Source organism: Gorilla gorilla, chromosome 1 (assembly GCF_029281585.2).
Source record: "Gorilla gorilla gorilla isolate KB3781 chromosome 1, NHGRI_mGorGor1-v2.1_pri, whole genome shotgun sequence".
In the NCBI taxonomy this organism is placed as follows: domain Eukaryota; kingdom Metazoa; phylum Chordata; class Mammalia; order Primates; family Hominidae; genus Gorilla; species Gorilla gorilla.
The window spans coordinates 119,854,329-119,880,934 of record NC_073224.2 but is presented as its reverse complement, the minus strand read 5'-3'; positions in this window follow the sequence as shown (position 1 = coordinate 119,880,934).

Below are 26,606 nucleotides of genomic sequence, written 5' to 3'. Positions count from 1 at the left end.
GTATGCCTGCAACAGTTATCACATCGTAATGGTTCATGTCTTCCTTATTAGAGAGTAATTCTATGAGGGTAGCAGCTCTATCTTGCTCACTGCGTTCATTGCTGTACCCCCAAGAGCCTAGCACAATGCTTGGCACGTAAGCACCCAATATTTATTGACTCCATGAATGAACAAGAAAACAAATGAAGAAATGAATGAATGAATGAATGAATGAATGAAGTTGGACATCTCTGTGTGAGATGAGTTATTGCTCTTCACAGGGGATGGTCTCCATGTCACTTGCCCTACATGCAAGTGAGAGGCAAACCCCTTTACAGCCCCCCAGCTTTTAGCTAATAGCTCTTGTTTGCTCCATCACAGACTCTGCTTCTTTGCAGCTCCAGCAGAGCTGGGTGTTCTTCAACGTTCCAGGCTCTAGGGTGGGCCAGAGGGCACCTTCCCCCAGGCATGAGCCCTGAAAGGGAAGGGAGCCTTGGGACAAGAAAAGCAGACGTCAGATGGCCTGGGGTGGCCCCACTCACAGTCACCATGTCCTGGCTCAGGAGGCGTTTGACTTTCCCCTGAACTGTAGTGGATAGCGAATCCTGTCCCATTCTCCATGTACCTGGTGGATCCCAAGGAGTCCTAGTGGTTCTGAGTCTCTGGCAGAGAGGCATAGGCTCAGGTCTATCCAAGTGAGGTACTGGCAGTGGGGCTCTGAGGCAGGCTGTGTGTAGGTCTGGCCAATACGGTTGCAGACTTAGCTTAGGTATAAGGATAGGTTGGTCCTGGGGTCAGGCACTTGGACAAATTATTTCACCAATCAAAGACTGTGTTTTTCAGCTCCTATTATGTAGCTATACCTCTGACAATTTTGTCTCAAATGATACTCTTAAAATAATTGCTACCACCAGAATGGGAAGACGATTCTGGACACAGACTAAGCACTCAAGACATTGTTGACTAAGGATGGGAATGGAGGTGTCCGCTTGGGGTGAGTTTGAAAATTCAATCCTGTCTCAATCTCAGAAAGACTGAGATGTGGCCTCCGGGGTGGAACCAGGGGCTCCTGGAATAGTTTTTACTTTGGTGACCATATTTAGAAATTAGGAGACAACTTTCTCTCTCTTCTCAGGGTCAACGGGAGCAGAGGCAGGGAGGAAGCAGATGCAATGGTAGCAGGAGGAATTTAGCTGGGCATGAGGCAGGACTGACCAACCGTGGCAGGGCAGGAGACTTAGGAAGAGACACCAAAGGTCCTGTGGCTCAGCACAAACAGTGTAAGGGCTGCACTGGGTGGAGGGCACCCAGAGGTTGGCTGAACCCATGGCAAAGGCAACTTTGAAGGTCTGGAGTGGGGTGCTGTCTTAGTCTGTTTGGACTGCTGTAACAAAATACATTAGACTGGGTAAACAACAGAAACTTACTGCTCATAGTTCTGAAGGCTGGGAAGTCCAAGATCAAGGTGCTGGTAGAGTCAGTATCTGGTGAGGGTGCTCTATTTCATAGATGGCATCTTGCTGCTGTGTCCCCACATGACTGAAGAGGCCAGGGAGCTTGCCTGAGCCTATTTTAAAAGGGCACTAATCCCATTCTTGATGGTGGGGCTCTCATGACCTAATCATTTCCCGAAGGCCCTACTTTGTAATGCCATCACACTATTTACTAGGTCCCAACACGTGAATTTTGGGGGACACTAACATTGAGACCATAGCAGATGCCAGTGCCTCTCCTGCCATAGGACTGGGTTTGTCGGGGTAAAAGGAAGGGGGCTGCTCAAGGGAGTGCAGAAGCCTCGGGCTTTTGGGTCTCCCCTGGCTTCACCCTTGGCTCTCAGGGTGGGATTCAGCAGATCATATAGGTGCTCTGGGTTTCCATTTTCCAGCAGGGACTGGGGTGGAGACTTAGCCTTGTCTTATGACTTCCTAGAAAGTGGGAGCCTCGGTGAGACAAGGGGGCAAAATAAAGACATTGAAAACGAAACTGAAAGGTGTCCAGACCCTTAAGTAGCCTCTGGTGTGTAAGAGGCCAAGGTGTGCTCAGCCAGTCACAGAAAACCCTGCCTGAGGTCTCATTCCCCTCCCCATCCATCGGTGACACTTGGGCTTGAGGGCCAGATCCTGGATGCCTGATTATAAACCTGATCCTGACTCTGGTTTCTGAGCTCCTTCTTGCCTTATGTGTCTCAGGCTTTCCAGCTGTAAAATGGGAATTTTCTAGGGTGTTCATATGCTTCTCAGCTCCTCAGTCAAAGACAGTGGAGAACATAAAAAAAATCACAGCACTATTCACAGTAGCAAAGATATGGAAGCAACCTAAATGTCCATCAATGAATGCCTGGATAAAGAAAACATGATGTGTGTGTGTGTGTGTGTGTGTGTGTGTGTACACCGTAGAATACTACTCAGCCATAAAAAGAAAGAAATCATGTCTTTCGCAGCAACATGGATGGTACTGGAAGCCATTTTTTTTTTTTTGGAACAACTCAGAAACAGAAAGTCAAATACCACGTGTTCTCACTTGTAAGTGGGAGCTGAATAATTTGTATGCCTGGATGTAGAAAATGCAGTACTCAACACTGGAGACTTAGAAGGGTGGGAGGTGGGTGAGGGATGAGAAATTGCTTAATGGGTACAATCTACACCATTTATTCAGGTGATAGCTAAGCTAAAAGCCCATACTTTGCAACTACACAATATATCCATGTAACAAAACTGCACTTGTACCCCCTAAATCTGTTTTTTTTAAAGGCAATGGAGAAAGAGTGGGCCTTACAGGCAAAGAAAGCCTTGGGTCCAAGAAAGAAAAGAGATAGAGAGGAAGGAGGGGCCGAACCAGGCACTCACATCCGGGTCGTTGGTAAGGGCCACAGTGTGGTTGCCAAAGGAGAGCCTCATTGAACTGTCTCCACTCGGCACTGAGCCAGGCCACATTTATGACTCCCTCCTTCAGGCTTTCCTGGACTGTGGACATTTTTTAGGGGGAGGTCCTGGCCCAGGGAAGTGAAACAAAAATAGAAGAGACCTGTACTTTCCCTGAATCACCTCCTGCTTCTAGCACAACTGCCCTAACCTTAACCCAGGCACTTAAGAATTACTTTGTTTCCTGAAGCCTCTGAAGGGAAATTTACAAGCCTCCATGAGTCACCTGTGCTGGCATTAAATAACCCCCAACTAAGTTCCTCTTGTTTTTTCTGTGATCTCCATCACTGCAAGGCCATTTTCTCATTCATTCCTTCTGCACGTGTTGAACACCTACTCTGCGCTTGCACTGTGCTGGATAGTGGAGATATAGGTAAAGCAGATAATCACTGCCTTTAAGGCACTCTAGCAGGCAGGGAGACAGATGAGAAAACATGCAATGGCATCCCCTTTGAGGAGGTGAAAGCTGGGAATGCCGGCCTCAATGCTGGATAGGGGGAGGCAGTGCCACATGGGGCCTATAGGTGGCAGCAGAAGCCCACCACAGCCTGCTGGGGCTCTGGGACACCTGGGGGCAGGTACTCAGCCACGGGATAGAGGGTAAGGTGGTCGGATTAAACTGGATTGGGCAAGGAGAAGTCGGCATAGCCAGAGCACCTGTGCATCTTGTCCTTAAGAAAGATGAGGTTAGGCCCAGTCCCAGTTCCTCAGCTTTTTGTCCAGATACCATCCTCTCACCTTTGGGAAGCAGAGTTTAAAAAGAGACCTAGGAAACTCCCAGCATACTGAGCTGTTCTCAGTGCATGTCAAACACTGCACACCCCCTGTGCACTGCCCACAGCAACTCTGCAAACTAGCTGAGTTATCCCCATTTTATAGAAAATGAGGCTCAATGGAATGAAGGTGGCTCAGAATTGATGAAGGGCCTGACATATTTCCATAAAGACCTCCTGGGCTTCACCGACATGAAGATTGTTTAAACAAGCCTGGAGGAAGATGCCCTCAGCTGTTGTCCAAGAGGCCCCAGGGTCCCAGGCAAACTTAGCTTTGCAAAGTAGCCTTTCCCCATGCCTATGGAGACTTTCCCTTACTTCTCGGCTGCAGGTAGTCCTTCAGTTCCACTACTTTTTCTTTTTCATACCCTGCACATTCTATTTACTGTCCCACCATTGTGCCCCACAACATGAACACAACTTTCATGCCTGTCAGCATAAGGTTATAATCAAAATGACTTGTCATAATTATACAGCAGTTTAATATTCAGAAAGTATTTTCAGCCGAGTGTGGCGGCTCATGCCTGTAATCCCAGCATTTTGGGAGTCTGAGGTGGGAGGATTGCTTGAGGGCAGGAGTTCTAGACCAGCCTGGGCAATAAAGTGAGACTGTATCTCTACAAAAAATAAAAAAATTAGCTGGGCGAGGTGGCATGTGCTTATAGTCCCAGCTTCCTGGGAGGCTGAGGCAGGAGGATCACTTGAGCCCAGGAGATCAAGGCTGTAGTGAGCCATTATTGTGCCACTGCACTCTAGTCTGGGTGCCAGAGCGAGGCCCTGTCTCAGAACAAAAAAACAAAAACAGAAAGTATTTTCACAATTAAGATATTATTTGATTCTCACCCTCCCCATGACGCAGGTAATTTCATTATTCTCTTCTTATGGATGGGGAGATGGAAGGTCAGAGAAGGCTTTACCCCAAAGATGATGCATTCCCCACTATTCACTCCAAACAGCCTTTTGCCCAGAAACTTTACTTTTGCCAATTCCCCTTTCAGAAAATCACTTCCTTCTCCAATTCCTGTTTTCCTCCCAGGTCTTTAACCCTTCAAAGCCCTGCATGTGTACCTCATCTAGGAAGCTTACCTCCAGGATTCCCGTCCACACTGGCCTCCCCTTTCCCTTTGCCCCTGCACAGTTTTTTCCTGGGGCCCCACAGCTGTCACTGCACAGCTTGAGGCTTGTGGAGGTGGTGCCATATGGTGTGGAGGGCATAGTAGTGGGCAAGGGGGCACATGTGAATCCAGGTACCTCCTCTTACTACCTGTGGGATTCTGACCAACTTAACCTGTCTGGGCCTCTTCTAAGCACCTCTATGAAAATGGGCTTAATATTTGCACCTACCTCAGAGGGTCTCTGTGCAGATTAAATGAGCTGCCCACTGCTCAGTCAATGTAAATTGAGTGTGCATAAGGCAATGAGTGCACCCTGAGAATGGGTTCATGGAAGCAGTTCTCAAGAAGCGCCCTGCATGATGCTCTGCACGTAACAGCTGAGAGATTTCTATAACTGTGTTTCAAAAGCCTGACTCCCCTTCCACCCCTGGCCCAATTTTCTTCTGACTCTTTTCTTTTGGAAGAGAACAAGGAAGGACATTTTCCACCTCCCTATACCTTTACAGGGAGGTGGGTGGGGCTGCCCTGGACCTGTGCTCACCCACCCCCTCATCCTACCCCCAGCCTAACAATTTTTCACTGGGGACCTGGGGCAGGGAAAGGAGGCTTTGGAAATAATAGGTCAGGTGTGTGTTCAGGCTCAGACTCTTACTTATGACCCAAGGTTTGCCGCTCAACTTCCCTGAGACTCAATATCCTCATTGGAAAATGGGAATGTTGGATTGTTGGGAGTGTGATTGAAGATGAGACATGAGAAAAGATCCCGTGAAATCTGGAGCATTTTACAGGCTTAGCAACCATGACTACTAAAAAACCTTCCCACTTACTTACCTTCAGGTCTTCTGATCCCGTTTGCACTCCCCAAACTGAAATCCCCTTTCTCTCTGAGATCTTCTTCCAACCCTGCCTCCTTCCTTCCTCCAGCCTTAATGAATTGCTTGTTCCCATAGGACTTGGCACAGAACGGATAATTTTTCTTTTCCCTTTAGGCTGCCTTAATCCTTTCTTTGCCTTTTTGCTGCCTTTTACATCTTAACATTTATGATAATCTGCCCTTAGTACTAATGACAGCAGAGTTCTTACAGTGTTTGCTACAGCACGCTAAGAGCTTTACATACATTATATCATTACATCTTCAAAGCAACCCATGGAGCAGGTGCTGCCAATATCCCTGTTTTGGAAATGAATGAACTGAGACTTGAGCAGTTAAGGAACTTACCCATGGTTCCAGGCCTCATTAGTTCTGCTAGTGGAATGACGTTTAAACCAAGAACATTGAACTCTACAAGCCTTACTTTTAACCACTGTATTGTGCTGCTTCTCTGGTAGAGCTAACTGTGCCCATGCCCCACCTCCTTTTCTTTCTTTCTTCTCCTTTTTTTTGTTTCAAGAAATTGGCTTGTGACATGTGTGTGTTGACAAACCCAAAATCCATAGGGCAGGCTGGCAGGCTGGAGGCTCTCACAGGCAGGAGTGGATGCTACCATCTTAAGCGTGCCCTTTTTACTAGCTAAGCTGCAAACTCCTTGAGGGCAAGGGGCATGTCTCAAACATCTCTGAGTTTCCCACAATGCCTAGCAAGGGGTGCCTAGCGGGGCCTCCAGGCAGGAATCAAAAGACACAGCTATTAGGCCTGCCTATGTGCCACCAATCTATTTGCTGTGTGACTTTGGCACTTGACCTTTTGGAATGGGATCCTCCTTGTCTGGGTCATGAGGATTGGATGACATCACATATCCAAAAACTGAGGATGTTAGGAAGGTGGGAACACTTGTACCCCTGCCACCCCATCTCTGGCTGGTCTGAAGGCACCAGTGTCTGCACTGGGACTGAAGGTGCAGGGGCCGCAGAGCTCCAGCAGGAGTCCCCAGCAAGGAGTCTCCTCCTCTACTGCTCCATGCCTCCCCTCAGTCTGGTGCTCGCTTCCTGTGATCCGCTCAAGCCTTGTGGCCTCAGAGTCTTTTTCCTTTTACACATTCAACATGGGGAGGTTGCAATTTTCCTCTGCCCTCATTTACTACCTTGGGGCAGATGGCAGGGCACTCGGTAATAAGTCCTACCCTTGGTACCTAGCTAGGTGAGTGAAGGGTGACTGGGTTTTCAGACCAGGACCAGGGAGGAAGGAGGGCTGTGGGAGAGGAATGCTGTCCCCAGCCCTGTCTTAGCCTGGCTGTGGGCTGCCACAGGGGCAGAGGCTCATGGGGAACAGCACTGCCTAGGGATAGTGAGGGCTGGGAAGGCACTGAACCTAGGCTTCCAGCCCCCCAGCCCAGACCCTGCCTTCTAACTCCTTGAAGCTCCATCCTTGGTATTAACCTTAGCTTTGCTCCTGACTGGCTTCCCCCGCGTTACATCCTGATTACATCCAGAGCACAGGTGAACCCTCCAGGCTTGTTTCCTGACAGAGTCAGACCCAGGGCTCTCAATGCTGCCCCCCTCCAAGCTTCTGTTAGCAGCGGCTATTTATGGGAAAGTCCACCACAGCCTGGCTGGGGAAGAGGCACCTGGTAACTTTCTGAAAGAGGGGAGCTGGGAGTGAGATAGAAGGTGCTATGTCCATCCTCACTTGACCTAGTAAGCGAGGGAGGAAAGGCAGCCCTTGGGGAGTTGGGGAGTTGGGGAGGTTTCTGCAGAAGAGTGAGGCAGGGCAGCTGGTCTTCCAGCTCCTCCTTTTGCTTGGCCCCAATTCCCCTTTGGATCTCTTCTCTCTGCCACTTTCCCTTTTTCCCGCAGGTTTCCAACTAGTCTAGGGAAGCTACCCCAACACACATCCATCCCATAAGTCTCAGAATGTGTAATATTTGTTAAGCTTGAGATGCCCTCTCCCAGCTTTACCCTGCTCCTTCTTCAGGGCCCACTTCTGATATCATTACCTCCCACCTCCCCCATGAGCAGGCCTGAGTCAGCCTGGCATTGACTGCTCTCTGTGGTGGGCTCCCACAGCCTGGATATAAACTCTTTTTCAAAAGCTCTGGCCTCAACTGTCCTTGAATCAGAGTTATTTCTGTATGTGTACATCTGCCTGTGGTCCAGCACAAAGTGAGGCTTAATATTTGTTGAGCGAGTGAACTAGTGAGCTGTGATGGGCAGCGCAAAGAGTTCTGGGATCAGTGTCAGGGACCTGAGTTCTAGTCCTGGCTCTAGTGTGAACTTGCTGTGTGACACTGGACCTGTCCCTTCCCCACTCTGGGCCTCAGTTTCCCAATCTGTATAATGAGGAGATGGCTAGGTGGCTCCTAAGGTGCCTTTCAGGTCAATTACTCTAGCGCGCTGAGTTCTGTGCCTCCAGGATGGTGCCTTCTTCCAGGGGAGGAAATAGAGGCCCAAAGGGAATGGCACATGCAAAAGCCACGTGGAGAGAGGGAGTGTGGTGAGAACGAGGGCTCAAGAGGGAGCCAACCCAGCTAAAATAGACTGATGACTGGATGTGAGGGGAGAGATGAGGCTGGGGAGGCAGGGGTGATGAGGGCTGAGGCCTACTGAGTGCTTACTGTGTGGCAGGCACCACTGTAAGTGCTTAACACATTTATCTTTATTTTTTTCATCAATTTTTATTTTAAGTTCCTGGGTACATGCGCAGGATGTGCAGGGCTGTTACATAGGTAAATGTGTGCCATGGTGGTTTGCTGCACAGATCAACCCATCATCTAGGTATTAAGCCCAGCATCCATTAGCTATTCTTCTTGATGTTCTCCCTCCCTCCATGACCCCCTCACAGGCCCCAGTGTGGATATTCCCCATCATATGTTCACATGTTCTCATCGTTCAGCTCCCACTTAAAACTGACAACATGTCGTGTTTGGTTTTCTGTTCCTGCATTAGTTTGCTGAGAATAATGTCTTCCGGCTCCATCCATGTCCCTGCAAAGGACATGCTCTCATTCCTTTTTATGGCTGCTCAGTATTCCATAGTATATATGTACCACATTTTCTTTAACCAGTCTATCATTGATGGGTGTTTGGATTGATTCCATGTCTTTGCTATTGTGAATAGTGCTGCAATGAACATATGTGTGCATGTATCTTTATAATAGAGTGATTTATATTCTTTTGGGTATATACCCAGTAATGGGATTGCCACAACCTTATGAGATAGATACCATTATTAGCAACCAATATTATCATTTTACACGTAAGAAAACTGAGATATGGGGAGATTCAGATAATAAGTTGGCCAGTGTCACACTGGCAATAGTGGTAGAGCCTGGCTCTGAATTTAGGCCATGTGACCCAGAACTCACTACATGGCTGACTTGAGTGTTAAACCATAAAGGCACTTAAGCCTCATATTAAATAGTTCTATGTTTGCTCTAAAATCAGTGGGAAGCTATTAATGGGTTATACAGGGGATGATGTAATTAAAGGTGTTTTGCAAAGGTAACTCTGACTGCAATATGGACTAGAAAAGGATCCGAATAGGCCTAGAATAGTCTAGCATAAACTAGTTGGGGTGCCACAGCATTTGAACTTGAAAGTTACAATGGAAGCTTGGACTGTGGTAAATAGTTATGCTAGAGATGGAGGTTAGATCGAATTGAGAGAAATATAGGAAATAAAATTCACAGGACTTGGTGATGAATGGGACATAGGGAGTGAAGGAGAGGGAAGTTTTTGGATGGCTAGTGATGCATAGGGTGCAGTGGAAGAGAAACAGGTTCCAGAAAAGGAAGAGAGGTTGAGGAGATCATGAGTTTGAGAACCTGTGGAACATAAAGTTCTTATAAGATATTCCAGGGATGATGTCAAATGGTAGGTGGACATATGGATCTGGGTGACAGATGTATGCATTATTTGCAATTGATAATTAATACTGTAGGTATGAATAAAATTAGCCAGGGAGAAAGTATAGAACAAGAAGTTCCAGGACTCCAAGCTTTAATAGGCCATGAGTGGAGAAAAATTCTGTGGAGGAGCTCAAAAGGGAGTGGCCAGAGGAAACCAGCAGGTGTCTCTGAAGCCACAGGAGAGTGAGGAGCAATGGCGGCTGTGGCTGCAAGGTCAGGTAAGACATGAACTAAAAATAGACATGCAGCCCTTGGTGCTGTTGATAGGGGGTATTTTGGTGGAGCAGAGGGGTGGGAATCCAGACAAGGATGGATTGAGCCATTATTGGGGGCCAGAAGATGAAGATAGGTATTTTGAGAATTGGGGCTGTAAAGGAGGGGAAAGAAGGAGATAACTAGGGAGAAATGAGGACCAGGTGAGAGGTTTTCTCTTTCCCTCTTCTTCCTCTTCCTCCTTTCCTTCTATTTTGCCCCTTCCTTCCTTCCTTCCTTCCTTCCTTCCTTCCTTCCTTCCTTCCATCCTCCCTCCCTCCCTCTCTCCCTCCCTCCCTCCCTCCCTTCCTTCCTTCTTTCCTTTCATCCTTCTTTCCTTCCTTCTTTCCTTCTCTTCCCTCTTTCCATCTTTTCCTTCTGTTTTCTCTCTTCCTTTTTAAAAATGGGAGGTGTTGCATATATTTAAAGGCTTAGAAAAGACTCAGTCAAGAGGAAAGGATAATCAATACAGTAAGATTCCCGAGAGGGTAGGAGTGCAAAGAGTAGGACAAGCTGGGGGGCAGGCAGCCCCTCCTCTGGAGCAGGAAAAGAAAGTCAGGATGTATGCAGGTGTCAGTAGTTTATGTTCTTGCTATTAGAAGCTGAGGGACTTCCTGTCTAGTGACTCTTACCTTATCTGACAAGCAGGAAACAAAGACCTTAGCTGTGAGCTGCAGATGAGAAGAAGTTTGAAGGCATGAGAAAAATGGAGAAGGTTTGAAATAATTACAGAAAGCAGGAAGGAGATGACAAGGGAAACCAAGAGGGTTTCTGGGAGGAATTAAGAGCATATGTAATGACTGGAGATCATGACTTTAGAGGAAGCCAGTCTGCTCTGTTCTCCGACTTCCTCTACTACCACTAAGTGCTCAGCTGCTTGGATACAGATGTGGAGACAAGTGTGACTGGCTTCATCCAGGGCTGAGGTTTTGTCAAACATGGTGATTAAGTATGAGGGACAAAGGAATTTATAGTCTTGGCAAAAAAAAATGTTACTGAATGATGGACTGTGGAATAGAAGCTGGATACAGGAGAGAAGTCAAGATAGGACAGGATGGATGCGCTCAGAGCAAGCAGGGAGGACTACAGAGGGGAGAGAAGAAAGAATAATGGTGGTGAGAAAAGCTGAACCATCTTGCAGGAAAGCAAGGAGCTGGTGGAGCAAGAGTGGGATGTTGAGATTGTCTTTTTGGAAGTGGAACAGTTATGAGTGATGACCTTCCAGAGAAGGACAAGGGAGTGAATTGTGGAAGTGGAGTGGGGGTGAAGGCCACTGGAAGGAACGCGCTCAAGAAACTTCGGGGCTAGCTTGCTGGCAGGTCAACGTCCACATGCTGTCATCCAGCAGAATTGTAGGGAGGTGAGGGTAGAGGAAATATGTGAGTCCAGAGCGAACGTCTTTTATCAATGACATGGTAGGAACCGGAGGTCCAATGATGACAGCAGTCAGTCGGAGGACAGGGCCCAAGGCAAAGAAGCACACGCCTGCAGGAGGAGCATCTTCTCCCATTGTCCACATCAGCCCTGGAAGACGTGAATCTCCACAACACAGGGAAACCAAGACCTTAGAGGGTAAATCTTGTGTTCTAACTCCTAACAGGTAAGTGGCAGAGGCAGCACATGAATCTCCCTGCTTCACAACCTGTGTCACATGTGGGTATAGCTGCCCGGGTAGTCGGTGTCCAGCCCAGAATCTCATCTTGGCTCACCTCACCCCTCTGCTGGTGGACAGTCAGTTATGAATCCAGGGAGGGTGACATGTCTCCTTTCCACCAGCAGGCCTTGACAAGACTGTGACTTGCCACGGCCAGTGGGGTGACTGTATTTGGCATCCCCGCGATTGGAATGTCTACTGCAATCCTCAAGAGAGGAAGCCTCCAGCCTCTTCTTTGCGGGGTGGCATGACAGCCTGGCTGTGCTGACTGAGAGGGGATCCAGGAGGTCTAACTCCTCCATGTACACATTTCCAGCCAGTCTCCTGTTTTCATGCAGGCTTCAGCTCTAGCAGACACATGCAAGTCCGAAGACTTGGTCCTAGGGGTGAGATCATCATGTCCCCTTCGTAGAACCCTTTGTCAGCTCTGCTCAGCAATGGTTTTCTTTTCCTTCTCTTTGTCCATGAGAGTTTATATTTTTATTATTCCTTTGCTATTTAAGAAATATATTTGTTATTCCTTTATTCCCTAATTCTTTTAAGGGACTTAGAGAGAAGACAGGCACAAATGTGTCAAAGCGACTTTTTTAAACATTTTATGAAGATAATGTGTTGAAGGGACAGTTGTTAAGACCATATTGGATTGACATTAGAGAAACCGTAGAAAAACAAAACCTTAAAGGGTGGCAAAAGTTGGGGCTATTCATTATGTTCTGGCTCCGTCAACAACCAAAAGCAACCCCTGCCACAGGATGCCCTCTCTGAGCCAAGCATGGGGCCATGTTGGACTCTGATGTTTTTTAAAATGGAAGGAGGCACTAAAGGTGAGGAAGGGCACACTAGCTCTCCTCTGACTCAATGTCCCTCACCCCCTGCGACCAAGCCTTGCCCCCAGGAAGCTGCTGACAGAGGGAGAAGGATGCAGGGGTGTGACTAGGTAGGGGGGCAGGAGCTAGGTGCCTGACTGCCACATGAGGCTTGAGGCAGGAAGGCCTGCTCTGGGGAAAGGGGCTCCACCTCTGCTGTCATGGAAGGAGTCTGGAGAGGAGCTAGGGAGAGTTATGCTGGCTGCCACGCCTGCTTCCCAAAACAAATCGCTCAGGGAAAGGGTTGGCTCTGCCACCAGAGGTGCTTAAAAGGGTGGGGCTGGCGAAGAAGAAGAGACTGTGGTGTGTTGGAAGATGATAGCATTTAGAGTTGGAATGTGGGAGTTCAACTCTTGGCTCAAACTCTTCAGCTCTGTGGGCTTGGACACACTGCTTAACTCTCTGAGCCTCGGTTTCTCTTCTGTACAATGGGGATAATGTGTTCGCCTCATACAGTTGCTGTGAGGGTGAAATGAGGCAACTCTGCACTTGACATACTGTAGACACTTGAAAGTCACCTGTTAAAATATCCAGACTGACTCTAGTCCAGGTTTCCCAGAATCTCCCTCATCCCCCACCCTTGCTCCTGTTCCTTTCCATAGTCATAGAAGGCCATCCCTCTACCGTTGTCATGGACACACCAAAAGGGGTGCGACCTGTGAAAAGACCCTCCCCTTCCCCTTCTCCCATCAGAAGATGCTCAGGCCCTCCTAGTTTCTCACATCTTGGGTACTTTTCAGAGATGCCAGAAGGAAGTGGGTTTGACTGCCCCTAGGTGCCCAGCTTTCTGAGCCCACCCAGGAAGGGAAATGAGAGTCCCTGAAGCAAGTAATATCTATTCCCCATCAGAGTCTCCAATTTGCTCCATGCCTTCCCCCTACTTACTTCACAGTCAGGCTGGGGCATGAGGCAGAAAGACGTCTTTTGCCCTGCAGAGACTCCTGTCCCTTCTCAAGGCATGTGGCCAGAACTGCAAAGCCCAGAGTCTCCCAGGCAGTAGTCTTGGGGCAAGAAGCATGGGACAGGCGGTCCTGCTCCATCCTGACTGTCTTCCCCAGTGGGGCCTCTGCAGTGCTAGATCTTGGGGCCCCTGGGTTGCAGTGGAAGATGACAAGGCCTGAAATGTGGTTACAGGGGCCCACAACACATGCAAGGTCACAGGGGCACATGACCATGAACACATATGTGGATTCTCACACTTTTATCCTTATCCCCATAAGCCTGCTCATGAACAGACAAGCCCAGAACCGTCAGCCTCTTCCTACCCACAGCCATCATCAGAGAAAGGCATGTTCCAGGGGCTAGGAGAATGGCTGTCTTTATAGAATAAAGGTTGAGTTTGTGATTCCTCACTCAGAGGTGCAGAGAGACACACCCAGCTGCTTGGGGATGAAATGCTCTCTCTAAATATCAACAGTGTCACCTCTGTCATCCTGTGCTCTCACATGAGCTCACCATGGTATGGATAAGTGGAGAGGTCCTGGAGGGATGTTCACAGGTAGAGACAGGGTTAAGCAGGTTGTCACATTTCCATGGTGGCCTGTCTCTTGCCAAAGCAGCACAGCTCTGCCTCCATCCCATGGAATCCTGGTTTCTATCATGGGCGCAACACCACGGGGCTTCACAACATGGTCGTGGGCCCCACAGTCCCTATGGAAAAGAACATTTCCATCCTAGACCAAGCAGGATAGGGGTAGCCTGCAGCTCTCAAGTAGGGCTGTGTTTTTTTGTGTGTGTGTTGGGGGAGGGTGGATTTCCTGGGGTTTCCTTACTGCCAAGTTCTATTCCTTCCTGCAGCAACTCCAACTCTCCAGCTATTGGGGCTCCCAGGAGTGTACAATTAGCATTCCCTGGGCCACAAAGGTCTGCTTGATCTCCACCAGGGCTGACTCCCATGGAAACCCTGCCATCTCATAGAGGCATCACCGTGCAACACGGGAGACAAGCCCTGGTTTCAGGAGCCCTGGGGGCCAGTATTAGGCTTGCCACTCGCTGGCTGTGTGCCTTGAGTTATTATCTTTCTGAAGCTCAGGTTATCACCTGTCTAGAGGGGGAAACACATGCCCAACTCCCTGGGCTGTTATGCGGATAAAGTGAAGTGACATATGAAAAGTATTGGACTCATCCTGGGCTTCCAGGCAGGAGGGTGGATGGCTGAGTCCACTGTTGATTATCTTGCACGTGGGGTGGGGCTTCCAGTGCCTTACTACCCCAGCAGAGATCTGACCGTGAGGGAGGATTATATTTAAGCCTTTCTGGACAGGATAGCTTCTGGGGATGGTTGGCCTCATCTTCCAGAGTGATCAGTCCAGCTGGCTGGTAAGTTTCCTGGGAAAAGAAAAGGTATTTAACTGGTTTGCCCACCTTTGGTCCAGATCAGTGCTACTTAAAGTATGGGCTGTGGCCATGCCTCACTATAAAATGTTTGTTTCTGGACAGCCATGAGATAAATACAGGAATTAAAAGGAAGTCCAGAAAATGTTTTAGAGATTTGACATTGCTGAAACATCCAAGCATCATCCAATATGGCCATACCCTTAGTTGTTTTTATAAAATTTTAGTTTTCTAGTGATTCATTTTTATTGTATTTTTATTGATTAGGAACAGATTGGAGGCAAAACCTGGTCCTTTATATTGTTCAGTAGTCCTGGACATGCCCTGGGCTTCAGGGGGCTGGAGGAGGGGCTCACTGTGTACCCATCCCTTACCTCCCAATAGCTGCTCATCCTGGCACTTCCAGCAGCCAGGACAGGGAGACTTCCTCTGCCCAGATGGAGGGTTCTGTTCATAAGGGACCAGGAGGACTAGGAGTCCAATCTCTGGCCTGGGACAGAGAGCAAGGAAGGGATGCAGCTAGGTTAGGTACCAATGAGCTCAGGGGGCTGAGAAAGGTGACTTTGGAACACCTATTCACAAGCCCATCCTGTGCTTCTCTTCTGTTTCTTTTTGTTCACACCCCTCCCCCAATCTTTTTTTTTTTTTTTTTTTTCTGACACAGGGTCTTTCTCTGTTGCCCAGGCTGCAGTACAGTGGCGTAACCATGGCTCACTGCCAGCCTGGACCTCTTGGGCTCAAGTGATCCTCCTGCCTCAGCCTTCTGTGTAACTGGGACTACAGGCATGTGCAACCACGCCTGGCTAATTTTTAAATTTTTTGTAGAGATGGGGTCTCAGGGCCTTACTATGCTGCCGCGCTGGTCTTGAACTTCTGGGCTCAAGCAATTCTGTCTCAGCCTCCCTAAGAGCTGGAATTACAAATGTAAGCCATTGCACCAGGCCCTTCTTGTTCCTTGACCTCTATGATGCTCAAGGCTGAGTGCTGTTTAGCCAGCAGGACCATTTTAGCTTAGGTTGTTAGCCCCTCCTTCAACATGGCTTTGAGTTATAATGTTTACCAGTGTTATCTTAAATACATTTTATATTAAATTGCTTTCTTTTAGAGAACAAACAGGGTATCACTTAGAAATAACAAACACTAAAGAATTTGCTAGTTGCCCAGCTCTCCCACCTTCTTGGCTCACTGCCCAGCTCCTCTCTTGAGCCTATGAATCACGCTCCCCACTGACAGTGAGCTCCTCAGGGAAGGTGGAGGCCATGTTCACTCATCTCTGTGTCTCAGAGTGCTTGAAACAGTGTCTTGCATGTGGCAGGGCCTCAGAAAATGCTTGTTAAATATATAAAAGCAAATGAATAATAGCTTGTTGTAACAGAAATCCAGAAAGCGGAGCTAAGTCCAATGTGCCTTCACCCACCTGTAATCCAAATCCATTCTCTGATAACAATGGCTGTGAACCCCCTCTTAAGCTATATGGAGAGTCAGTGAAGAACATAAATGATCTAGGTTACCTACATCACCTCCCCTTCCCCTCTCCTGGTGGCATTTCCTCCCTTCCTTCTTAGGGTTAACAAGGCTAATTTGGAAGATACATTCCATGCAAGACTCAATAAGTTATTTATAATTTCCACAGTAAAACAGGGCAAGTAGCTCTAAGTAGACAATAACCCCAGCCAGTCGTGGCAAGAGATGAGTGAAATGAGGCCTGGTTTGAATGTGTGTGTGTTGAGGGGCGGGAGGGTTGGCTCTGAGCCCTGCTCCTCAGTGTCCTGGCTCACTGTGGGAAAGAGGCATGTAGGCACAGTCCAGAGTTAATGACAGTCCGCTCAGTGGCCCTTCCCACCCCCTTGTCCTGCCCTGGGCTTTTGATTATGATCTGCAGTTGGATTTCAACTGGAACAAACCCCTAGCATGAGCAGCCTAAAGTCTTTCACCCATGTCTAAGCCGCTCGCATTTCTCCCATCTGATCCTCACATTTGCTTTGTGTGCCTGGTATGGCATTAATGTCTGAGGGATGAGTCGTCACAGGGACTCACTCCTCTTTAAAAATGGAACTTGGAGAAATTCGAACAAGAGGTATGGGGTAATAAATGCCTGTGCTGGGCCAAGCATTGGGGCTTGGCACTGGGTATGCCGAGATGAGTTAGTCAACCCCCTGCCCTGCGTGTGTCCATGGCCAACTCACACGCTGTGACCGAGTGACAAATGCTGATGTGGGTGGAGAGGCTTCCCTGAGGAGGTGGCATAGGGCAGCATTCTGAAGGTTGTTGTGGGTTCTGCCCAGAGGAGCAGGAAAGGAGGACCCTGTAGGGAAGGCGCATGTCGAGATTGGCGAGGTATAAGCAGTTTTCCAGGAAATGGTGACCTACTGAGGACTACTGTTCAGCCAGAGACACCCGGTAGTGACCCGTCCACTGGCACTGCTGCTCAGCATGGTCTGGGGCCTGATTATACCAGAATCCTCTGGAGTGCTTGTTAGAAAAGTAGATTCTAGGTGTTGAGACCCTCTGCCACAGGCTTACACCTATTCCCAGCCTCATCCCTGCTTGGCCAGGGACTAAGTGACATACTGGGGCTGTGGACCTGAGAAATGCCATTGGCTGTACAGAGCAGGACTCATTGTCATCATGTCCTCCCCACACTGCACGAATAAAACTCAAAGGAAATGTATATCACGGTCACAAGTGCTTAGGACGTGACTCTGGGACTCTTGCCTTAGCCCACTGGGCTTGGCACAGTGAGAAACTGAAGTCCTCTCAATCAGCCTGATGATCTGAAAGTTTGTGATTAGCAAGGTACAGATCAGTTATTCCCAGCCTCCTTCTTGGGAAATTTGACAAGTTAATCTAGAATATCTAGATCTGTGCTGTCTAATATGGCAGCCACTAGTTTACATGAGGCTATTTAAATAGAACATTGTCGTCATCACAGAAAGTTCTACTGAATAGTGCTCAAGAGAAAATAAATTCTATTCTTAAATGTGTGACTCAGGAATTTGACATTGGTTCTCCTGTGTGTGCTGAAAAGATGGGACAAATGTCAGCCCCAAACGACAAAGCTCAAGGTTTGTGTGTCAAATACCTAGACAGCCAGTCCATCTGGTTAGTCAGTTTGGTGGAGGAAAAGAAATTAAACTGGTTAGTAAACATCGTCTGTAGCAGTGATGACATTGCTAGCTTATTATATAATTTCCTTTTCAACTATTCAGTCATTTTACAAACATTTGTGGGGTACCTGTTATGTCTCGGTACCATGTCTAGACACTGGGGATACAACGGTGACAAGACAGATGTTGCTCTTAGCCCTGTGGAGCTTATAGTCCTGTGTGGTCGAGTGTTAGTCTCTCAGCTGAAACACTGAGCATTTCCAGAGTGGCTTAAAATTTCTCTCCCAGGACGTGTTTCAACTAACTGCCTGTGGCTGTCAATAAAAAGATACAGCCAAGTTCTAAAGATCCCAAATTGGGTTTCGTAGTGAGCAATTCACAACTGTACCCCGAAATGTCCTAGGCTTTCTCTATGAGCCTCTGCAACCCAGACCAAGCCGGAGCCATCTGGACACGTTTAGATGAATGGAGGTGAGGGAAGAGTCCTGGCAGCAGTTTGGGAGGCCGCCCAGAGGGAACTCCTGGAGGCAGCTGGAGTAAACAAGTGCCGAGTGGCTGGTGAAATGGTTTGGCTGTAGAGGCTGATACACCCAGGCTCAAAGCTTTGAAGAGAGTAATAACAAATGGCTTTGATTTAATTACACACCACAGACTTTCTAACGGACTTTTGAGGAAGACAGCACTTCTGAGATCCAAGTCTGGCAAGAATTTGCCATAGGTGATTTTTCAGGTTATTTTACTTTGTGAGACTCAGGAAATAAACAAGGCCTTTGAAATCAGTCTGTGTGTGTGTGTGTGTGTGTGTGTCTGCAACTTAATTTTCTAATTTCAAAATAACAGAATAACAAAGTTTGTGCCTGATCATAATGTATGTCTCAAATCATAGCTAAAAGCCTTTTTGAGTGCCACTCATTTATTCTCAGAAAAATGTATATAGAAGCATGTTGCAAAGTGTGTTATGAGAAACACAGAGAGTCCTGGGTGGTGGGCTCTTTCAGTTCATATTTAGGAAACCATTTAAAGGACAGAGTAGCAAGGAATGTAATTGCTTATGTTGAGAGTGAGCCATTGTTTCCAAAATTGTCAATACAAATTACTCTTAAGGAACATTTCTCGGGGACTTACTATGTGTTTAGCACTGACCTGGCTGCAAGGCAGATACAAAAGACAATAATAAAAACTTGGCTTGGTCTCTACAGCTTCAGATTCTCAGAGAGAGAGGCACAAGTCAGGCCAAGTGAGTGGAAGAGAATTATCTTTATGGAGGGGATCTGGGAAGTCTTCTAGAAGGAGGGGTCCATGGAGCTGTTCAGGCCCAGCGGCTTCACCTTGCACGCTGGAAATTTCCCTTAACTTACGGTCAATAATAATTATGAGAATCTCCATTGAGCTTATAAAATATTGAACATGTTTGTGCAACTTTAAGAATTCAGTTGGGGCAGGTAGATATTTATTTTACAACAAAACTCAAAATTGCATTTGTTTTCATAATGCAATTTTGAAAAGTCCTTTTTAGGGTGAAATCTTTATCAAAAAAGTATATGACACAGGCCTGCCCTTGGGAAGCAGATGTAATAGTGACTCTATGTGCTATAGAGACAGAGATCTTTGAAGTTTGGCTTCACTCCAGTGAGATATTAGGCAAGTTCCTGAAACTATGTGAGGCTCAGTGTACTCATCCAGAAAATAGTAGTCAGAATACCTATACTATGAAATCAGTTTATGGTGAGGCTTTAATGAGATACTTTGATGAATTTCACAGTATACTGTTGGGCATGTGGTAAGTGCTTGATTAATGTTGGCTCAGATAAGCCTGACTTCCTGATATCTCAGTCTTATCCCATCTTAACTAGCTTACCTATCCTGTGGTCACTTACAACCTGGCACCAATCATGGTGAAGCAGTGTTTTTGGTAGGGAATAATTGAGACAAAAGGATTCTCCTGGAGTTGGTTTAGGTAAAAGTCTAGAGAGGGTTGGTTTAAGTAAAACTCTGCGTGAGGAAACATCTTGTCAAAGACACCCTCCAGGCAGCTCCACTCCACGTGACAAGGCTGGGTTCCTGTCTTTCCTATCCACTCCCAAGCTGTGCTTATCTCAATTAAGCCCTTGCCACACCGTGTTCAAATAGCCTAGCCTATTTACAGGTTGGTCTCCACTACTTGCTATGAGCTCCTTAATAATTGGAACCACAGCAGAGCCCAGTGCCTGGGAGGAAGCTGGCACTCAATAATACTTTGTGAATGGATAGATGGACAGATAGATGGGTTTCAAATCTGAACCAAAGCCCTGCGGCCAGACATCATGATCTGGATTCTCTTTCAGTTCACTTAAGTGACAGGTAGGAGGCAAACTAAGAATATTTATTCAGTATGTTACAAATTACTACTCCGGAATAGTTAGTAGCATTTCCTTAAGTGGGCAAGCTTGTAAAACCCAGGAAATTCTAAGGCTGTGTGTTAGCTTCTTTCTGTCCAGCTTATTGCTCTGGCCCATGGAAATTCTATATTTGGGTGACCAAGAGAAATTATGATGTTCTGTGTGCTTGAGGAGGACAAGTCATCATATCTGCCTCTCCTCCATTGTTTGTTAGACCTGAACAGGCAGGAAAGTAAGATGTTTGGAAAAGGGTAGCTCAGGTTGGGCATTGAGTCGGAGCAGAAAAAAGAATTTCCAGGGTTGGAGAAAGTCATTAATTGATTATTCTTTAGACCAAGAAATGCCTTCGTGACCATATGTTTATGTCAGCCCATGTCAACACTTCCTGCTCTCTCTGCTTCAGGATGAACTCATCAATGGCTGGTTACTCACTAATTCACGCTGTGTGGTAACCAGTTACCATCATTCACTTATTCATTCACTTATTCAACAAATACAGGAGAATCTCTACGTGTAGTATAGCAGCACAAAAGGTACCATACTAAAGGTTAAGAGCTGCCCTACTTTAAAACTGTCCTCAAGGAGCTTATAGTCCAGTAATGCAGATTAGTAGATATACATGATAAGTATAATAAAAGGTAGCAAATGAAAAGTTACAAAGAGTCACAGAACCATGGGAGACCAAGAGAATTAGATATCATTGCCACTGGAAGACCCTTATCAGTGGGGTTGAGAGGCTTTGGGAGTAAATGTTTTCAGATCCTAGAATGATCATTTACTGACTGGATGACGCTAGGCCTCAATTTCCTGACTTGTTGGATTTTTGTGAGTGTTAAATGAAAAAAGTGTACATGGAACTCTTAGCACAGAGCCCCAAACATAGGTGGCTAGTGCTTCCCACCTCAGCTCCGCAGGCCAGTGCACCTGCAGAGCTTCTAAAAATCACCTGTGTCTCAGTGGCAGTCAGGGTTACTTGGTTGTAAACATGAAACTTATTTTGGCTAACATTAAACAAGCAAGAAATTTATTGGAAAGACAGAGTGCTCACAGAAGGGGGGGAAAGCTGAGGAGCCAGGCCTGGGAACAGATGAGGCAGGGTGGGGCTGGGCATCACCATGGGCAGAATGGACTTCGCGAGGCCTCGCCAGAGCAATCCACTCCAATAAATGTCCATTCTTACTTTTCTTCATCCAGAGTTCTCATTCTGGGAGAGACTGGGTTATGGACTGAGTGTTTGTGTCCCCCTCAAATTCGTATGCTGAAATTGAATCCCCAGTGTGATGGCATTTGGATTGGGGCCTTCGAGAGGTGATTAGGTCATGGGGCTTGTTCTCTTCTGCATATGAGTATACAATGAGAAGTTAGCAGTCTACCACCTGGTAGAGGGCCCTCACCAGAACCTGACCATGCTGGAATCCTGATCTCAGACTTCCAGCCTCCAGAACCTGCAAAAAATCAATTTCTGTTGCTTATAAACCACCTGGATGTGGGACTTTTTTATAGCAGCCTGAACTAAAACAATGGCCTTGCTCGGTCTCATGCCCATGCTTGTTGGGGTCCTATGGAGATATCTTCACTAACATCCCTTCCAAGCAGTATGCGGTGCTGGAGTATTGTTTCCCAGGGAAAAATGAGGTGGTTTCTAAACTGGTAGAAAACGCTGAGCAGATTAAAAACAACAGTTATTCACAGCACAATACCTGTCTCACACCTACATAATGGGCATCCATTCATGGGGCATGGGCATGTATATTTTTTTAAAGCTTCACAAAAATTCAGAGATGCACCAAAAGTTGAGAATTATTGCAATAGCATTAAAATGCCAAGGAGTATGATTAGCTCTTAAGATGAAGAGGGGAGATGGGTGCAAAGCTGAATAACACATATCTCCATATCTCGTCAGAAACTTGAAGTCCATTGTGATAGCTGGTATAGCAGGATTATGCTAAGAGTGACTGGAACTTCTCTCCTCCTAGTGAGGGAGATAAACAAAATACTCACATAGCCGCAGGGATATGTGTGAGGTTCTGAGGGAGGCTGGGCCTTTCCTCTAGATGACTATTTTGTTCTCCATGACATCCACTGCTCCAAGGGTGTTTCAAGGCACACAGAAAATGAGTGGTCCAAGAAAAGAGGGTGAGGTAGCCCTCTCTGCATCAGGGGTTAGCACCCTGTTGGCAGCTTCTTAGATTGCAAAGAGAAGGCCTCTAAGTCATTTCAGGGAACGCTGCACACCCTGGTTGCAGGGTCAGCCTCTTCCACGGAAGGATTGGACATCTGCCAGGTGACCCATGGGAGTAACCTGCACTTTCTAAACTTTTCTGTGGAGCTGGGGAGGGTAAAGGGAGCAGCAGGCTTGGCAGTCCACCAAGCGATAGGGAATCATAGGATGTGCTTGAGCAGCTCTGGGAGGTTGCCCAGCAACGATGGCTCTGGACCTGAGGGTCTTTGAACAACAAAACATTGCTCCAGACATTTTTCTCTAGGTCCATTAATCCTCATGACAGGCTCCAAAATTGCAAAGGGATTGCCCTTTGCCAGATCACAAATATCTACGGTCTGACATTAAACAAACTGAGTTTGTCTTTTCTGTGTATAATTGGCACCCAAATATAGATAAAGAAAAAAAGAGAGAGGCAGAGAGGAAACTTTTGGCTTACTCTCCAGTTTAAAAATTACACTGTGACATCTATTGCTTTCATTATCCAAGAACGTCAGTTTGGAGCAGGCTTGCCTCTCTCTCTTTGCAGCCATCCCATCCCCTCCACGAAGCCTTTCCTACTGATCTAATCAATGTTGACTCTTCTCTGTCTACCAGGGGAGACCCTAGACAAGACTGGAGCTGAGGAGAAGGGTGTCTTTGGGCATTGCCAGTCTCTTTCTTCCTATGGCCCCTCTATCTCTTCCCTTCACCTGGTGTTCCTTCTTAGTCTCCTTCCAACTCTCAATCAACTCACTTATTTGATAATTTATCTCAGAGCAGCTAGTATTTTATGTTAAAGATTATAGGTGCATAATTTAGGATTAAAAAATAATTTGATTACTATTTCCAGGATATTTACCTTTTTACCTCTAATTGTTTTTGCTGAGGAGGTACATTAGTTAGAATACTGGTTTGAGGCTGGGCATGGTGGCCCACGCCTGTAATCCCAGCACTTTGGGAGGCTAAGGTGGGCAGATCTCCTGAGGTCAGGAGTTCGAGACCAGCCTGGCCAACATGGTGAAACCCTGTCTCTACTAAAAATACAAAAATTAGCCGGGCTTGCTGGCAAGTGCCTGTAGTCCCAGCTACTCGGGAGGCTCAGGCAGGAGAATTGCTTGAACGCGGGAGGCGGAGTTTGCAGTGAGGTTGCACTCCAGCCTGGGTGACAGAGCGAGACCCTGCCTCAAAAATAATAATAACAAATAAAAATAAACACTGGTTTGGTTCTTTTAACAAAGGTCAAGGTGGTAGTGACTTAATCGAGGTGGAGATTTATTTCTTTCCCACATATAATTCAAAGATAGGCAATGAGGACTAATGTGATAGTCCACGCTGTCCAGCACTCAGGATCTTTCTTATTGCTTTGCCATCCTAAAAATGCAGCTTCCACCTCATAGTCCTGGAAGCTGCCTCAGCTCCAGCCACCACATCCATGCTGCAACCAGAAGGAAGGGAGGGGAGATAGGAGGGGAAGGGCTGGCCTGTGCTTTTCTGTGGCCCAAACTGGAAATTGCCTTTTCTCACATTCGATTTTCTAGAACCTGTCAAAGGTTACAAGTACATCCTTGTATCTGTATGAAATGAAAGTCTTTCATTTGTATGAAATGAAGTCTTTCAATAGGTAGAATATGCCTAGGCAACACTTCTGTAGGACAGAGGATATAAGGACTGATGAGGGTAGCAACTCTCTTCTTGCTGCCTTTCAACTCACATCCTTCAAGTGACCCACCCTGCCCAAGGCCAGTGCTGTGTCTTTACAAAGCATGCACCCCAACCTTCTTTCAAACGTGTCTGTCTCCTCTGTGGGCAATCTCATACAGGCATGAAGGCACTCAGAGCCTAATTTACAGACCAAGGGACAAGACTGGTGCTTTGTTACCCTGGTTTCCCACACCTAGATCCTCCTCTGAGTCCTGTTATTTCTACTTCAGAAATATCTTCCACACCTGGCCGCTTCTCTCCCTCTGCACCACCATTGTCTTAGCGCAGGGTTTCAACATCTCAGCTCATTCTCCATCTATTGATTTCTTCAATGACTAATTATTGAACACCCACTCCAAAGCAAGTGATAACGTAGGTGCTAAAGATAGAAGGATGGTGTTGTCCGTCCACCGCTCACATGTAACAGGGGAGACAAGACCAAAACAAAACACTCACCTAACCAGAGGGCCAGGCACAGATTACTGAAACCTACTGTTTCTTCTCCAGGGCACCAATCTACCTAATTCTAATGCATTCTCTTCACTGCTCCAGAGTTATATTCCTTCTATTAAAATGCATGATTGTTTCACCATTTTCTGTTTAAAATCAACTCCCACCTTTCTCCACCCTTTATAATTAATATAAAGAAAGCAGAGGTGATAGTCAAGGTTTTAACAAATGATATGGCAGGAACACCAACCAACCAGCCAGAGGGTAAGGTCCTGCCAGCGCAGATCAATTGAACCAACCCTGCAGGGAAGGTTCCTCCTTTTTTGGCCCTAAACCTACTTCCACCTCTAAACACCATAAGCTCTGGCTGCTCTGAGCTGCTTTGTATTCTCCTAACATGCCAGGTTCTTTTATGACCTTGCATTTTGCCCATGCTGTTTCTTCTAATAAGAATGTTCTTACTCTCTTAGTGGCAAGTTTTTCTTCCTCCTCCTCCTCCTCCTGTTTCTTCTTTTACCAGCTCTTCCTCTTCCTGATAGCTAATATTTCTTGTTAGCTAATATTTCTTGAATAACTCCTACATTTCAGGCACTATTCTAAACACTTTACTTCATGTAATAAATCATTTGATTCTCACAGCTATGTGATTAGAGTACTATTATTTACATTTCATAGAGGAGGAATTGAGGCACAGGGAGGTGAAATAAATTGTCCCAGGTCACCCAGCTCAAATGTCATTTTCTCTGTGAGACATTTCCAGGCACACCTGTCAGAGTTAGCTGCTTTTTGCCTTATGTTGCCATAACACGTTGTGCATATTTCTATTATTTACCACATTATATAATAAATGATCCATTTATAGATCTCTCTTCCACGATGGTAGATAATACAATCATCTTTGTGTCTCTAGGGCCTGGCACAGCACTGGGCTTATCATAGGCACACAGTGAAAGGTTATTGAATGTCAAAGGAATGAGTAAACTATAAGAAAATTCCTTCCTACTTTTGTGGTTTCCTATATCACCTTCTCATCAGTAACTTCAATAATTCTCTATAAGTGTCTTTTTCGATTTTCTTTCTTTCTTTTTTTTTTTTTTTGTATTTTTCTAGCCTGGATGACCTTACCTGAAAGAAGAGGAAACAACCATCAATGTGGTATGAACCCAGGAGCTCTTAAAAGACATAATTCCTTTAAAATAAAATTTGACCAACTGGTTACCTAGGAGCTACCTGGCCAGAATAACCCACTCTGTATTTCAGGTTTTTACTGCTATTGGGATGAAAATCTGCCTTAAATATCCAACACCATCAGCTGTTAGTATGAACATACCTTCATGGGAATGATGATTGGTAAGGAAGCTTTGCCAGAGGACTCATGGAGCCACACATAGGAGCACTACATGCCCACTCTGGAGACAGGCCTGGGAATGAGAAGAGTTGAGATGGGGAGAGGCAAGCGAGTTGGGGTTGGAGATACTCACAAAGCCAGAACCAGGTGACAGGAAGAAAGGTAAGCTCATCAGATTGTCTTCCTCCTCTCCCACATCCTTCCAGCATCTGAGCCTATGCCCAGCACCGCCTTTATTAAGGTCTTTAGAGCAGGAAAAGAAGAGCTGGCCACTGTCAACTTTTATTAATAAATGATCTAAAATCTCAACATGGCTTTCTTCCTGACTTTGGCAGTCTCTCTCTCGGCTATATAATATTTAAAATGGGAAGCCAACAAGAATACTGCGTTTTCCCATAATAAGGTGTAAAAGAGATAATCTGGAGCCCTCATGAATGATTAGAGGCTCCTCCAAAGTGATGTTCAATGCTGTGCTCGGGACCGCCATTCCCTCAGAGTGCCTGGCACAGGCAGGCATTGGCTTTGATTACTTCAGACAAGCCATCCTCAAGACCAACAAGCAAGAAAGTGAGAAATGATGTAGACTTGATGTGAGTTTTAAGAGGACGCACACACACACATTCCTTCAAGTAAAATTGAAGTCACTATGAAATTATAATTTTGCATATGCATATTTAACTTATAAATCACAACTCTTCTTCTTCTTCTTTTTTTTTTTTTTTGGAAACAGAGTCTCACTCTG